Source organism: Diadema antillarum, unplaced genomic scaffold (assembly GCF_040938485.1).
Source record: "Diadema antillarum isolate AM-2024a unplaced genomic scaffold, OU_Dant_1.0 scf00000150, whole genome shotgun sequence".
Classification (NCBI taxonomy): domain Eukaryota; kingdom Metazoa; phylum Echinodermata; class Echinoidea; order Diadematoida; family Diadematidae; genus Diadema; species Diadema antillarum.
This window is the reverse complement of record NW_027271039.1, coordinates 1,183,851-1,195,364: the sequence shown is the minus strand read 5'-3', so window position 1 is coordinate 1,195,364 and position 11,514 is coordinate 1,183,851. Positions and strand designations below refer to the sequence as shown.

The window sequence follows — 11,514 nt, the reverse complement described above, 5'->3', positions numbered from 1 at the left end:
ACGGACAACCCGAAAACATAATGCCTCCGGCACCACTTCGTGGCGGAGGCATAAAAAAAAACACACACACACACACACACACACACACACACACATAAACGCCAAGCTGGAAGTCAGGCTCGAAGCGAGGCTCGAAGTGAGGCTCGAAGTGAGCAGCAACCGAGGAAGCTGGAGGCGGTCCATGGAAGAGGACGCGACCAACTGCCCTGGAGGAAGGCATCTTAGGGCGGCAACTGCAAACGTACGTCGCGGAACGCCGCGAAGAGCATCTGGAGGAGCTTCGGGCGAGAGTGCTATACACACTATTTCTCGGAGTTTGCAATCTGGATTTATTCCTAGACGATGCTAACATATATATTGATTTGGAGCAAGCTTACAATTACATCACAATTTTTTTTTTCTTGATCTCAAATATGTTTTAATTTTTTTCTATTTATGCATGAAATATCTCTATGTAAAATACAGCTGTATGTGTAATGAGCACATGAACAGAAGTCAAATAATTCTGTCTTCATTCTTTGTACTATATATCAATATTTCTAGATAGGAAATATACTCTATAGCATCAAGCTGCGAAATTCTATTGCTCATTTTCATGTACATACTTTTATGCATCTATTCTTACCTCCTCACATCCATCAAATACTTGTTTTACAGTCTACACGTTATAAGCAATTTTGCAAAAGTGTTTAGGGGAAATAATTACACGATTGAATTATTTATCATCTTGTCTTGTAAGAAGCACGATAGAAGTAAAAAAAAAACAAAACATATATACTTATGCAGCCTTCCTCACAAAAAAAGAAGAAATTCAATATTTGTGCTCGCTTTGCTCCATCTGCAACTGCCAGCTCCTTGATGATAGTGTCCAAACACTAAATAAAGCCAACACCGCTGGGCATCTTTTCGTGAAGGCACGAACGTGTTGCTTCAGCTTTTTCGCCTTTCCCCTCGTCTTCTTCTGCTTCACCTTCTTTATCTGCTTCACTTTCTTCATCTTTATCACCATCATCTCCAAACACTTCTTCTACGATGTCAATGCACTCCGTTGATTGGGTGTGTGCTCTAATAGAATGATGTGAAAGACAAATACACTGTATGCTAATTCTCATTAGTAAATAACATAAATTCCTTGAAAGTGAGTATTCTGCAATCTCCATTTATGAAGATAGGACACTTTAATACATACTGGATGCTGTTGATTATGACGTTTTGTGAAATTTGAATTGTACAGTGCATTCCCGTTATAACAAAATGCTCGGGACCGGCAGTTTTCTTTCGTTATAACGAAACTTCGTTATAACAGAACAAATACATAATAATTATAACGAAAAAAAAAGAAGAAACCGCGTATATTCTATTTGTTGAATACTGATCATACACTGGAAAGCTATGTGGAATGGGGTGGTACCTTTTTAATTTCGTTCAAGTATTAAAAAGAGAGGATAAAATTGTGTGTTTTGTAATAAAGAACCTTCGAAACAATAAAACGCAACTCTTTGATTTTAGATTATTGTGCATGTATTATAATCACGCAAGTTCCCATTGGAATCTATGCGTGACACACGGAGCGAACTTACAGTGATTGAAGCGTTCGCCCATTCAGAGACGCTATAAAAATGTCTGTTCCGCTCGATCCGCATTTCGTTATAACACAGCATATTTCTTTTTTTTTTCTTTGTCATTGGTGCTCGGAAAATACTTCGTTAAAACGAAAATTTCGCTATAACCGTGTTCGTTATAAGCGAATTTTGTACCATAGACTTTAACGGCAATAATTCTGGGACAAGTTTTGCTTCATTAAATTACGAAATTTCGTTATAACCGTGTTCGTTGTAACGGGAGTGCACTGTATTTCGAAGACATTGTCTGGCTTTGATTATGAAAAAGCAACCTTGCATCATGGCTTCTCAGCTGAACAGCCACTTGCAGAATATTATCCACTGTTAACTTTGCCTACAGATAATTTGGGCATTTACACCTGGAGTGACGTGTACCTGAAGTAAGGATTTTACAATGGTTAACAACATCTTGAGTGTTTGCACAGACCGACAGCAGTCGGAACACCGGCTGATGAACACACAACTCCTACAAAAAAAGAAAAGACTGTCAGCTATTACAGAAGTAATTAAATTTGATTTACCTGTCATGACAGTCTGTTAGATGCCACGAGTCTGTATACTATCCCGGTCAGAAATATTCTCTTGAGGATGGAGTCTCTAATTTCTACGGCCTGCAAGCTTATGCTATATACCGATAGAAAAATAAGAGAAAGAAATAATGGATTCCTGCATTTAGTATGGCAAATGTCAAATCAGTTCGAACAGTTTTAGTCAACTTTCAGAACCGTTAGCAATATCGATTTGACTCTCTTTCACAAACACCTCAAAAACTTTTTATGTATCAGTACCCATTCATTAGATAGCGCCAGGGCTTGCCTCCCCCCTCCCCCCCCCCCCCCCCGGTTTTTTTTTTTGTGTGTGTGTGTGTTCTTGTTTTCTTTTTTTTTTTTCAAGTGGCCTGCTGGGACATCTGAGAAAGAATTTCAGGTGGCCAAATGGATTTTGAAGAGGCGAGGAATGAGACTGAATAATACTGTAAAATTAGAAAACTGATGTAGATTACTATATGAGCACAATATAATAGTCTTCATTGTCAGATTCTTATTTCATTTTGTTAAACTTTCAGTATGCTTTTCCTCTGTAATATTTCCGCTTCTCATCACACAAAAAATATTAATAATTCTAAGGTTAGACTTTAATTCCCCTTTAACAATATACTTAGTACACTGTACTCTATTTACATAGTGTATTCTTATCATTTCTTGTTCATCGATAAAATCACATTTAAGTCAATCAAGATCTGCAGTTTAGCTCCTATAAACATGGTCTACTATGACTTGGAATTCATACCAGTGAGTGCAAGTTCATTCGCGCCGCTAATCATAAATCGCACCTATCAAGCAAAAACAAACAAACAAAAAAAAAAAACAACAACAAAAGAAAAAGATGATAGTAAATAATAATTATGATAGTAATGTATAGTATAATAACAATAAATAAATAAATGAATATAAGTATAAGAGAACTACAACAAGCAAACAAACACAGAAATTAACAAAAACAAAAAATCTAGCACCTGCACGAGACAGCTACCTACAACTATAGAATTCCCGTCGTCCATCCAACTGAGGGGGAAAATCGCATAAGCGTCATAATTGTGAAATACACCACGCATGTCACAAGTGTTAACGAACAATAATAACTTGAAATAGCAATGCATTACGGTTCGAAAATATACCTGTATGCCTAATCGAACTGCAAAAACAAAACTTGGAACTAAATGACCGAGGTAAGTGTGCTACCCCGTATATTTAATAGCATTCTATATGTACAATACTCCATACTGTTATAGTACTGTATTGATTTGAGTTTTTCGCAAACCAGGACTTCGCTACAATTTCACGATCAAGAAGTATCGTAAGCAACGGGGCAATAAAAAAAACTTACTTTTTCCCCCTCATAACTTCAAGAACAAGTTATGTCTATACCTGAGCAAAAATATTCCATGAAAATCAGCAATCCTTTCATATAGCCTACACGTGCCTGCCTGTTTTCTGGGAAGATTATGTTTCCGTCTTCGTAAAGTCTCTTGCTTATATGCATAGGGTGTGATTTCACGGAGCACGCGAACGATTTGCGAAGGACGCGAATGGAAAAATCTAATATTCGGAAAAGTTTTTTTCCGAATGTGTTCCGACAATGAAACTAAAAACCATTCTTGCGCAATTTGTGCGAAGTTCTCACGACGTATGTGCGAATGTCGTGTGTATCATTGCTAAAGTACAATATGTGAACATAATGTAGACGAAGAACGGTTACAGCTCGTTATTCCGACGGTTCGTTATTCAGAAGGTTCTTTAGTCCGAAGGTTCGTTATTCCCAAGGATCGTTATTCCGACGGTTCGTTAATCCGAAAATGTAATGAGGTTTGCTATTCCGAAGGTTCATTAATCCGAAAATGAAATAAGGTTCGTTATTCCGAAGGTGCGTTAATCCGAAAATGAAACAAAGCTCGTTGTTCCGAAGGTTCGTTACGGACCATATCACTTCGGATTAACGAACCTTCGGAATAACGAACATTATTTCATTTTCAGATTAACGATCCTTCGGAATAGCGAACCCTATTTCATTTTCGGATTAACGAACCCTCGGAATAACGCCATAAATGTTCGGATTAACGAACCTCTAGGCATATAAGGAATTTGTGTGTTTCGGATTAACCAACCTTCGGAATAACGAACCTTCGGAATAACGAACAGCACCCATGAAGAACACGTGACGGAAATGCGAACAACGCAATTTTTTTAACAATCATGGGAGAAAATGTACCCAAGGAGAGGTCTCAGCTGTCTTGATTTGAAGTTGTTTTTTTTTCTTTCCTGTATTCATCCTTTCTTTTTTAATCATTTCCCTCTTGTGTGCGTGCCTAGAGTATTTTCTTAGGACCTATCTCCACTGTAAACCATTTGATTTTTTTTTTTTTTTTGCAGTTCCTCCAACACATAATCTCGAGTTTCAAATGTATTTATGACATACTTAAGATTCATTTTAAGTGTATTCTGGGATTTTTTGTACATCAAACATATCTTTCTCTTTGCTAGTCTTTAATTTCTTTTTTTTTTTTACTATAAAGTTGTTAATAAATGTTTCACGTTTAGATGTATGCTGCCATTTTGATTTGTAGAAAACGTAGGTCATACATCCCCCAAACATGCGCTAAACGTTTGTGAGAATGTGAGTTGTTTGTGAGTTTGCGGTTACGTCGTGAAGTGACCGGAAAAACGGAAATGAAAGGAAAAAAAAAACAGATCTGGCGAAACATACGCAAGACATTCTCCAAGGTTTCGGGGTATGTTTGGGGTTTCACGAACATATTGCGAACATCGCGCGTGTCTTGCGAATGTCTTGCGCATATGACAAGGCTCTAAAGACACTTTCGAGAACAAATCACGAGCAAATTACGACCAAGTTTGCGGAAAAGTTTCGCAAAAAAAAAAATCCGATTTTTTTTGTTGAAATTCTCGCCGAAGTAAAAGCGACATTCGCGAACAATTGACAATGCTTCCGAACACTCGCGTTCGTTTGGCGATCTTTGGCAGACTAAAATACGAATGCTGGATTTTGCAATTCTCGTCCTTCGCAAATCGTTGTTCGCATGCTCCGTGAAATCACACCTTTCGCAGATGTGATTAAGTGACAATTCAAACTATGATAATCTACAGTTATATTGAGTTTAGCGCTTTGATATTTTTTACGCATTTCTATATCCTATATTCGTAAACATTCCTATAAACTTTCCCAATAATTATAAAACAATACAGCCATAAAATAATCTGACACAACGGTAACCACATGCCACACGAAGAACGATCGCAATCGCTTACTTGTGCCTTCGGCTCAGGTGAGCTAAAATAAATAAATGAATGAATGAATGAATGAATGAATGAATAAATAAATAAATAAATAAGTAAACAAGTAAATACAAAATTTAAAAAAAAATCACCATGTGCCATTTAAATGTCAGCTTTATTTTCACAAATATATTCTACATAGGGCGTGTTCAAACATACAAGCCCCATGAAACATGCACACATTACCCAATGTATAGCCAATAGACCCCTATAAAATTCGACATTATGCCTTTTTTTTTTACGTTGTATATTGCAAGGGATGTGAAAAAAAATGCTCAAGCACGGCTTTTAGAAGGTCCCACATGACAAGCAAAAATCGAATAACCTCTTAGTGCAAAATGCACATGAGCTTGTAGTACAAAATGTTTTAAATATTCGTAATAAAGATAAAATCCCCTGTCCGGTTGGCCCCTACTAAGAGGTGTTGAACAGTACACTACAAGAAGAAAAAAAAAAGAAAAAAAGCTCCTTCGAGTAAAGTGCAGGAGCACGTAGTTTTGCCAGATAGCGTCTGAAGTTTTAGGGCTCACGCGGTGCCGGTGCTAGCCAGTGTGCTACAAACTCCCAAAGAGGTTACATGTATGTACTAAAGACAGGCTCTGATAGAGAACCTCGTGCTCCCTCGGCGCGGCCTCAACGAACATTCGTCGACTGTGCATGTGTACACATGGCGTGTAAAGAAAAGAATGTGATCGAACACAGCATGTGTATTGTTATGTATTGACAGCAGCGTTGCTAGGCGATATTTGCCGCGACATACAACCTCTTTGTTTTCTTTCGATATGTGATTTCATTTGTTTCCCAAGAAATTGTGAATGAAGGATAAATCTATCTTTTGCGGGGCTAAATAAATGTCTCAGATGTACAAATTCTCTCCTCACTGTTTCAGGCGCAGGCCAGAAGTAACAAAACACACAAAATGATAGCACGTAATGCTAACCATGCCAGTCTCTACTTGAGACTAGCTTCTAAGTTCAGAAAAATTTCACGCCCAGCCGTTCCCGTGCACATTGAGAACTCGAACGATGTGGCGTTCTCGTCTGGCGCTTTTTCTGGGAATTTGTCACAGGGTAAAAAAAAAAAAAAGTGAAATAAAATAAAATATTAAAATAAAAAGAAGAAAAAAATCAAGTGCTGTATCTTTCTTGTCATCAGGCCTACAGTGTATATTATAGCAGCACCTGTAGCACATGTATAGTCTTTCTACTGGCATTATGAGGGTCTCTTTCTTCTTTCTTTCATGTTCATGATTGTAAAACTCCGGCTTAGCCAACTCTCTTTACGCCAGCATCAGTAATCACAAGATGTACGTGTGTACTATATCAAAACTCTGTCTTTTACCAAAACACTCTAGCACTCCTAATCTATCATCATTTACTCATAACAACGCAGCAAACCACCTCACAAGCACACCATAACAATAATAATAATGATAATAATAATAATAATAATAATAATAATAATAAACAGGTTCACCTTTTAGTGCTCATGGCACTTCAAAAATGAAAAGATTGTATACCAAGTAGGCCTACATGCATACAACACCCTTGGAATGCCTTTGGATTATGAATAATAATAATATTAAGATAATAATAATAATAATAATAACGATAACAATAACTGTAATAATATTAATAATAATAATAATAATAATAATAATAATAATAATAATAATAATAAAACATACATACGTAAAGTTTATAGTAGCTACCGGTACTTGTATAGTACACATGTTCACCTCTCAGCACTTATGGCACTTCAAAAAGGAAAAGAAAGATATACCAATACATACAGTACATGCTACAACCCTGTCGCAATGCCTTGGATTATTGTGTCGTGTTGGAAGAAAGACTGGAATGAATTTACAATACTTTGCAGTAAATAAAATGAAAGTAACGCAATAAATAAAATGAAAGTGTATGTATGATGCAAAATTGGCTGACAAAATCTGTGAAGCCCCTAGCAATGATATCAGGTGGCCAGCCAGGCCACAAGGTTGGCAATATCAGGTGGCCAGCCATGATCTTAGGTGGTCAATGGCACCAGAGTCACCATTGAAAGGTCAAGCCCTGATAAACCAGGGCCTACCAATATTAGGGACCTACCACTTGATATTGTAGCCAAAGCTTGCATTTATACCTACATGAATATATGAATGGAAACTAGAGAATGTGACCAAATCCTGGTGATGTCAGGACTTTTAGTTTGGGCATTGCAAACTGTGTCCTAATTATAAGACCTACCAGTCCAAATATGTAAGCCTGATCAAAATTGAAATTGGATGAAAAATAAGGAAGTTATGACATTTTACAGTTTTGCTAATTTCTGCAAAACATTTCTTGTACAGTGTATATGAATATGCAAATGAGTGAGCGTACCATGTTATACCCTCACAATTTTCTCTTGATATGTATAAGTCAATTTTTATTTGAATGTTGACACACACATATGTATTATGTGCAGAAGGACATGAATGATACTCTTAACACAAATGTTCTGATGTGCCAGCAAAGAAAGAAAGAAAAAAAAAAGTAAAACACTAAATTCAAACAGGACAACCCAAACCTCATTTTGCTTGTTCTTGAGCTTCCTTTTCAGCTGCCTGTGTTGATTAGAGATTATCTGAGCTGATAATGTAAATGAGGTAATGAAGAGAGAGAAATCAAAACATATCAAAAACAACAAAGATGATTTACATTTAGAACATGTTTGAATGTGTCAATAGTTGATAAATCAATGGCTGTAACTTTAAGGGATCCATGAGATGAGGCAATAAGGCATAATTACCTCATCTACATCACCGACAAGGCTTCACAGTAGGTAATATCAATCACACAGAACAAACTGAAATTGTTACCAACACATGGAGAAGAGAATCTAGCATCACTCAACTTTTGACCTTTCTTAAGGGGATATAGAATTCAGTAGGACGAGAAGCACATTGTCTGACTTGCATTCACAAGACGCTAAATAATATCTGTTACACACCAAACCCAAACTCATTAGAAGCAGATGCGGACATTCTCACCAGTTCAAAGTACCATCAGGATCCTCCAGACTAGCAGTCCACGGGAATACATTCTTTCCATGCACAATCAAAGCATGGGATGAAACTCAAACCTCTGTAATCAGATTAACTGATCCAGCTAAATCTAAATAGATTTTACTCAATAAAATATTTGCTTAAATGTCCACCCTGTGGCTGCTCCAGTTCAAACTCAAGTGGGAGTACATGTATTCAGGAGGATCCCAACCACACCAAGTAGAAACACAACAGTGCAGCACAGCAGGTACAGTAGGCCTACATCATAGGCCCAGTTCACAGTCTGTCGTGTAGAATATAAATGTAAACACCTCCCCCCTCAAAAAAAATAAATTAATAAAAGAATAACAATAAAATAAAATGAAATAAATAAAATATGTATCTCTCACCCTGGCCTGAGAGCAATTTGTGTTGCTTCATTAACCAAAATTTACGGTCATACTTAATTTTGATGCAATATCTACACCTGTCCTAATGTTACAGACGTAAACTGTAGCGTATAAACATTTGTTAGAAACATGATATGAAGCACTATTGTGTATTATTAGATGTCTAGTTGGTGCATGACAACAAAGATTACCGGTACTTGACAATATCACGGCCAACTTGATTCTCAGTTAATGTTGCTCAACCGTGTGTTGGTCTAATTTAGACTAGATCTCACACAGTTAGAAATGCTACCTGCTAGTAGTAGTAAAAATCTTATATGTGATCATCTAGGAATCTAATGTAATGGGGTTACTCATTCTACTAGTACGTAGTCATTAGATGCTTCTTAGGCTGCGTTCACATAGAAGTATTCGGTATTCGGTATTCAGTATTCGGTATTCGGTATTCGGTATTCGCTATTCGGGCACCGAATACACCGCCACCCGCACCGTCAACTCACCATCCCATGCAGTGAGGATTTCTTCCTCCTACATCCCAGCAAATCTTATTAACAATTTCTAAACTGCATCAGAATGTTAGTCTACATGCTTATTTTTGCTAAAGGGCAAATCCAGACCAAAAGTGTAATTATTTCATAAACGAGAGACGGTATACGCTGCAAGAAAAGGTTATTAATTATATTAGAGTCTCGAGGTGGGACTCGCGTGGGAGTAGAGTCTGTACACATTGTCATTGCACCATTATCGGTACCCGGTGGCTTCGGATGTCTTGCAGTGTGCAATGATACGTAGACCATCTAGACCCTGTTTAGTCTAGACCTAATAATAAAAATGCTTGCTACCTTTTGCTTTTTGACATGAATAATGAATTACCTACGATGACGCCCATGCACATGTTATGACGCTGCCAGTAAGTTGAAAACTGTTTGTACTAGAACCCATAGCCACTACATTAGTGTACAAACGCGTCGTTAGTTGTATAGACATAGTTAGTAGAGGACCATTCAAAGGATTAAATTTTGAGCCTAAGGAGATTCGTGAGATGTATCCACGGGATTATCAGGTTATGCAATCTGGAATAAATTTGTTATGTTTCAAGAAAGTGAAGAAGTGAAACTATTCACCGATGCGATGGCGATGTTGCCTCGACAGCTGACACTCTCTCTAGACAGTACAGTATCTGCCCAAACTACTCTCTGACTGAAAAAAAAAATAAGGGCTAGAATCTCTAGAATCTCTAACTAGGACCTATTGTGTATATAACGGAGCAAAGTCTATCAGAGTGTGAAGATCTACCTCTTCCAACACTAAAAACACAGTCGGTGAAACTGTTCTTAGGGCCTACATGATCCATCAACCACTCTACTCACCTCGAGTCGAAATCAGAAGGCTGTGAGCTGAGGACACCGTGGCGTAGTTACTGTATGCCATTTTCTTGCCCGTAACTGTTGCACCGTCATTTGGGAACTATAAATGGAGATCGCAGTGTTCCTCGACCTATCTACCTCGGCTGTCTTTCTTTCGATATCTTTTCTTGCTCTGAAGTAGAGACCCAAGTCCCAGTACTATGAAAACATCGATACAACCACCAGTATAGTGCCCGCGCCGATTGTATCATTTCTATACACGTTAGATTACACAGTATGCAGTACTGTGTACATTGTACGTACACACAGGACGAGCAGTCAGCAGCCAGCTGCACTGTACCCGCAGTGAAAGCAAAGCAGTTGCATTCAGTGTACAGCGCGAAACTCGCACTCACTTCACACAGATCGTGGCGGTGGATCGTGGAGAACCGTGGCTGACGAACCCACGGCGGCTGATCTCTCTCGAATCTCGCCGAGCGTAGCCGACTGCGCAACAGAGCAACGGCCGATGAAGATATACACGCCTCTGAACGAGAACCGTGTACAGTTACGCGTCAGCCAGACCGACCAGAAAGATCGTGATTATTTCAAATTTTGAGCGTTTTACGGCGCAATTTTGGCATGATAGTGTGTTTTTTGATACAATGAAACCATACATACACATCAAATGTCGTAATTCAAACACTGATGAAATCACTGCTACCAAAGGTAAACTGGCACTTTAAGCTAGTATCTCACCAACGGAGACGTCTCCGCGACGTCTCCAACTTATCCGTTGCAGCAGTCGCGGAGACGTCAACATCTGTTACGGTCTTAAAGTGTAACCTGCTTCTGAAAGTGTGTCAGAGCAAGGAGGTAAGAGGCTCCCTGGTCAGAGCGATACGGATGTCGCGGTCGCGCACACATTTCGTGGTTGTGTCAGTCTCCCATGTGACAGAGGCTCAGTGCCAGTGGTGCTTGTAGAAGTCTTGCCGCAGACTCCTTTACGAACAACAAGGGTTTGTGCCATCAAACAGAATGCATTTGTCATCATCAGGCGCGTTCATTTCAGTTCAATTCATTTGTTCTTCAACGTGATATAAATGAAATCTTTAACGAATTCAACTACATAAAGGAAAAGGAACTTACTTATCAATTGGATGTATTGAAGAACGTAGGGGTTCACTAGAATGCAATAGCTTGATGTGTCCTCATCAGAGTATATCATTTTAAAAGATAATAGATTGAAGGGCAACTGGAGAA

At 38.3% G+C, this 11,514-nt stretch overlaps 1 long non-coding RNA gene across 1 annotated transcript; it reads right to left on the bottom strand.

Annotated features, from left to right (window-relative positions):
* Positions 1-829: 829 nt before the first annotated feature.
* LOC139721798 (uncharacterized) lies at positions 830-8,509 on the bottom strand. Its single transcript, XR_011710243.1, has 3 exons — positions 8,039-8,509; positions 2,144-2,246; positions 830-1,065 (listed from the first exon to the last, which is right to left on the bottom strand). It is a non-coding gene; the product is annotated as an uncharacterized lncRNA (long non-coding RNA).
* Between the last annotated feature and the right edge of the window lie 3,005 nt (positions 8,510-11,514).